Below are 5803 nucleotides of genomic sequence, written 5' to 3' on the forward strand. Positions count from 1 at the left end.
CGTGGCCATTTGGAGAGTGTACCAGCAAATGGAAACTTTCTTTTTCTCTGCCTCTCGCTCTGTCTCGATGTAACTTTGCATTATAAATAAATCAGTAAGTTTTTTTTTTCTTTAAAAAAGAATAAAACAGCACTGTGTCTTCCTGCTGACCAGGGTTAAATAGCCCTGTCAAGATGATGCCTCATGGTTCTCACTGGTCATCAGATACAGAGTCCAGCACGTCCAGGTGATCATAGGCGGTAGCTCACTGGCCCTGCGAAAATGGCTGCTTCAGAGTGTGTCCCTTCGGGATTAGCACGTCAGCGCCTGCATAGCTCAGAACTAACGGGGTGGAAGCACCAATTCCCCTCAGGGGCAATGACAGTAAATCAGATTATTGTTAGTTTTACTTCACTAAAATCACTAAAAACTGACTAGTAACAACGGTCTGACTCAGTTTTGTTTTTGTGACTTTTGCCTGGTTGGCGCTTTCTGGTGGCTAAACATGCGGTGAGGCAAAGATCTTCCCATTCCATGGCCTCTCCTACAGATCATCCAAGCATCTCTAACTTGGACTTGTTTGTCTTTCATCTTTTGATCCTTTCCCTTTGGGTCCCTGACCAACCAGTTATATTACTTCCTCTGTTCATGAGTCCATATGTATTCTAATGTTGTGGTATTTCTCACATAGGGCAAACTAAATAACGTAACAATATAAGGCGTTATTATTTGGAAAAAAATATTTTTCTACCATTTGAAGGCTATGTCTGAGTCAGTTTATAATACAGCTACTGACAATCTTTTCCTGCATCCACATATTGAGCTAACCGATTCACAAAGTTTGAAGTTTTTTCTTACTTCTGGTTGTCTACATAGAACTTTTATAAACTGCTGAAGTAAATTGTGGAAGAAGATTCTAAATATAACCATGGTGGGTAGCGTGTACATTCAGGCTACATGACTTTTTTTTTTTTTTGCTTAGTTTTGTCTTCTGGTCTACTTGTCCTTAGGCATAAAATTTGAATTTCTTGGGCCCAGCAGCGTGGCCTTGCAGCTAAAGTCCTCGCCTTGAACACAACAGAATCCCATATGGGCGCCGGTTCTAATCCCGGCGGCGGCTCCACTTCCCATCCAGCTCCCTGCTTGTGGCTTAGGAAAGCATTCGAGGATGGCCCAAAGCTTTGGGACCCTGCACCTGCATGGGAGACCCAGAAGAGGCTCCTGGTTCCCGGCTTCAGATTGGCTGAGCACCAGCTATTGTGCTAACTTGGGGAGTGAATCATTGGATGGAAGATTTTCCTCTCTGTCATCTCTCCTCCTCTCTGTACATCTGACTTTGCAATAAAAATAAATAAATTTTTAAAAAAGATTTGGAGTTCTTCGTGGATTGTTTTGGGAACCATTTGACTTTGAATTTGATGACTGCATAAATGCAATTCATGAAGAAAATCTCTAGATACATGATTACCAGGGTATTCATGATTGTCAAACATTTTATCCTTATCAAGGGTCATTTTTTATTATTTGGTATTAATAGGGGTAATTTTTCAAGTGTGTGGATCTCTGCTCTTGGGGGTATGATCTTGTTCCAGATCATACCCTGTGGTGTAATTCTCTGTATGCCATAAGCATCGCATTTCATCTTTTCCTGCCACTGATAGCTCTTGCAAAATAAAATTTGCTAAATCATATCACCCAAATAGTTGCAGCAATTTTCTATTCCAAATCATAGTCAAATTTGAAAGTCTATCTTTTAATATACTTTATACTTTAAAGCATTATACTTTAAAGGTGGACTTCACTGTCTCCAGAATCGAAAGGAACCTGTTAGGTAGTGTGTGTGTGTGTGTGTGTGTGTGTGTGTGTGTGTGTGTGTGTGTGTGTAGCAAGGAATGGGAGGCACAAAAACTTGTGTACTTTGAAGGGAATATCACTGCATACTTCTGACAATTAGACCTCTAAAACTGAAATAATAAACTTCTGAATGTTCAGGATTCTTTTCTACTCTCTATGGTTCATGTATTCTCTGAAACCCTGCAGTGTGTTAGCTATTTTGTCCCCACCCTGTTCTGATCAGTGTGGTATTTTGTGGGAACGAGTGGCTCATGGAATTCTTGAGAGAAAAAGCAGAATCTAGTATGGCCATCAAGAAGCAGTTTGTGCATTCATACTGCAGAACTGAGTTATCAAAGGAACTTGTGTTTCTTCTACAACGAAGATTCAGATTTCCTGGAATGTGTACCATTACAAGCACCACTGGGAAGACACCCTGCTCAAAAAGCCACGACTTACAAAGACGTCTCCCTTATTGGTATTGCCACTACAGTTACAGTTGATCTTTCCCAACAGCGTGGATGCTCAGGGCCCACTTCTGAACACTTACAAATAGGGACTAGCTCTTATCACCTCTATTTAGTAATATTGAAAAGTCAGCCCCTCTGCTTGCCAGTAGAAGTGAAAAAAAAATGTCACCTATGAACCTCTGCCTTCTTCTAGCCCCCATACTACATATGTACAGTTGAGAAACTGAATTTTAATCACATGAAGAATCTAGTTTCAAAGGAGTCCAGAAAATATAAATTTTAGCTTTCCATTCCCTCCTGTCTAGAAAGGGAAACTAGAAGAATAAATAGCAAAGCTGTTTGGCTTATGCCCACAAGTTCCATCTCAATAATGATCCTTCAACAGACGCATTTTGATAGGATTAACTATAACAGCATATGGAGTTGCCTGGCTATAATACTCAATAATTGTTGGATTCTCATTCTTAAATCATTTATTCATAATTCAAAATTATGATTTATCCAAATCCAAGTGTCATGCAATTAGTATTCCAAATATTGTCAATTTATCCATGAACCCACTTAGAAATAACTTACACTTATTTAACATATCTATGTATAGGATTACCATCTTCCGCTGTTGTTGTCCAGTATGGCAGCATTGAGCACTTGCAATATGATTGTCAACTGAGCTGTGTAGAAAGTATAAAATACAAATTGCATTTCCTAGATATAGTAGTAAAAATGCAGAATATATCATTAATAACATTTCAATAACATTTTAACTAATAACATGGTGAAATGACATGTTAAAAATATTTGGCTAAATAGAATATTATTAAACTTAATTTTACTTACTCCTTTTCTTTGAAGATTTATTTATTTTCATTTGAAAGGCAGATTTCCCTGGGAGACAAGGCAGGATAAAGAGGGAAAGTCATCCATTCACCAGTGTACTTCCCCAATGACCTCAATGGCCAGAGCTGAGCTGATCCCAACCTGGGAGCCAGGAGCTTCTTCCGGGTCTCCCAGTGGATGCAGCATCCCAAGAACTTGGGCTATCCTAGGCCATTAGCGGAGAAGGTGCCATGGGGTGGAAGGTTAGCTCACTGTCCCTAATATTACTTTATTATCCTTAAATTTAAAAAAATGAACTATGGAAAAATTTAAATGACATACATAATTTTCATTATATTTGTTTACATAGCACTGGTTTAGATAAAGAAAACACGAGATTCTCCAAGGGTTTAAACTGGATTGATTTCTGGGAGGGCTGTATACAGGGGGTGTTCAGAAGGCTGCAGAAGTTTCTGAGTTTGTCCTAAGTTTCTGTTTCCTTGTGAAAGCCTTGCTATCCTACTTGTCGTATCATACCTACCTATCAGCTCTCCGTTTTGCACATTAAATTACAGAGGCATTTTTAAAGCTTCATTAGCAATGTAATGGGAAACCATAAAGAAATACAACTATGTATGTCTGACTCAGACATTAGCTCTTCTGCTTTGTCCTTTACATAATGAATCCCTGGAATATTCTGATTTTCCCACTATGAACCTGAACCTAGAACTCGGTAGGTTTTCAGGTCTGCAAAATAACCCACTAAAACTAAAGAGAGCGATGCAACTGACATTCTGGATGAAATCTTAAGGAAAAACAGAGGAAGAGACTTACACATCAAACTCAAAGCATACAATCCAACACACCCATCACGTAGCAATTTCCAGTCTTCTTGTAAATCACTTCTCTGCCTCTTTATCACTATGGATTCTCTATCCCTGCTACTGCTTCTTCCACTTTCACTATCTTCCTGCCTCACTGGCCCCCTTTCCTCTCTTCAGAATTCTCTCTTGTTAAAAATCTCATCCTTTTATTAGGTGGAACAATTTAATTGCTGTATGGTGTTACTTGAACATTCCCTTAGGGTCTTACACTCCAAATAGAGTAATTTCCTTAGAATAAATACAGTTTCCCTAAGAGGAATTTGGGGGAATATGATTTTCTTCATTTCATTACACAGAATAAATTGGATGAGTTAAGAAAGTAAAGGTTTTCAGTGCTAAGATATTTGGTAAATAAAATAAGAAGCTTTGCAGTCCCTAGCCTCCTCAGAGTAAGACAGCCACCTTTCACCATATTTGGGCTGAAATGGCCCATTTGCAATTTCACCTTCCCTTGAAGATTGAGCTCTAACAAGACAAGTTCCATTTTGTTTTCGGTTACTAAAGGCAATTCATAAGTTCTAAAACAAAGACTGACTCATATTTTCCTCATTGTCTACTTTTGTTCTCATTGTCAACTTCCTTTCAATCCTTTTCAATCTCTCCTTTCTTTCTTACGTTCTTGATTTAACGTAAAAAAGAATAGGTCATAGGTCATAGGTCATTTGTGGTGTCCTAATCATTAAGCTTCTGATTTTTTATATATGAGCTAATCCTTTTTCATTCAAGCTATTAACCCTTTCTTGCTCTTCTGGTTCTTCAGAAATTTAACTCTTACATGCTTCATAACCTGGAAAATGATTTGATTAAATCATAACCGATATAATGTTCAGTATCATATTACCATAAATGTATTAAAAGGAGAACATAATACAAAAAATAATAATGAAAATAAATTTCACTTATTAATCAGAAACAACTCTAAGCACTTCATACTCAGTAAATATAATTCTGAGAATTATAGAAAAGGTAGCCATTATTACTTCTATATTATTTTTATGAAACTGAAACTTAAAATATTAAGAAATTTTCATCAAAACACACAACAATCTAACTAATTCCTATCAATGTGACCCGAATATTCATACTTCATTCACTTCCAGATTGCCCTGATTCTCCAAAGTTCATCACGAAAGAACAGATTCTTGGAAGTGAAGGAACTTAAAGATTGCTTAATTCTATATTCTCATGTTACAGCTTTACAAATTGAATACAGATATACCACATAATTAGAGTCATTCTGACCTCAATCAAAAACTACTTAATAATACTTCACACATTAAAAGATAGCTAGAAGGTGAGGTTGATAACTGGTTCACCAAAGGTTTTCAATGTCTCATTCTTAATGACTATTTAAATGAATGCAGTTGGCTTTCTGGGAGAGTCCTCCCACAGAGGAGGGGGCACATGAATTGAATTATTATCAACTTTTTACCTGATGAGTATTTTCCCATCAAATTTTAATAGCAGGTAAATGCATTTAAGGAAATATACTCAGAATGAATAAATCCTAAATTCTGATTGGGTCCAGTTTACCAGTTTTGTCTTTAATAGTTGTGATTTTGATAATACATATGAAAACTTTTTGCTTAGCCCCTACTCAGGAGTGCTTCAGGAATATTTTCTCCTACAATTTAACTGTCCTGAGTTTTACAAACAGATGTATTATATATTGAAACTTTTTGCTGATAGATTATGAGGTTTCAGTCAAGAGACTTTTTTAGAAAAGTGAAGATATCCACTTATTATAATATTTTTTATTGAAAAGGTTATACTTTCTTCATAAAATGTATTTTGCATCGCTGTCAAAAATCAATTGTACAC

The sequence above is a fragment of the Ochotona curzoniae genome, unplaced genomic scaffold, assembly GCF_017591425.1.
Source record: "Ochotona curzoniae isolate NIBS_2020 unplaced genomic scaffold, NIBS_Ocur_1.0 scaffold_2683, whole genome shotgun sequence".
NCBI lineage: Eukaryota > Metazoa > Chordata > Mammalia > Lagomorpha > Ochotonidae > Ochotona > Ochotona curzoniae.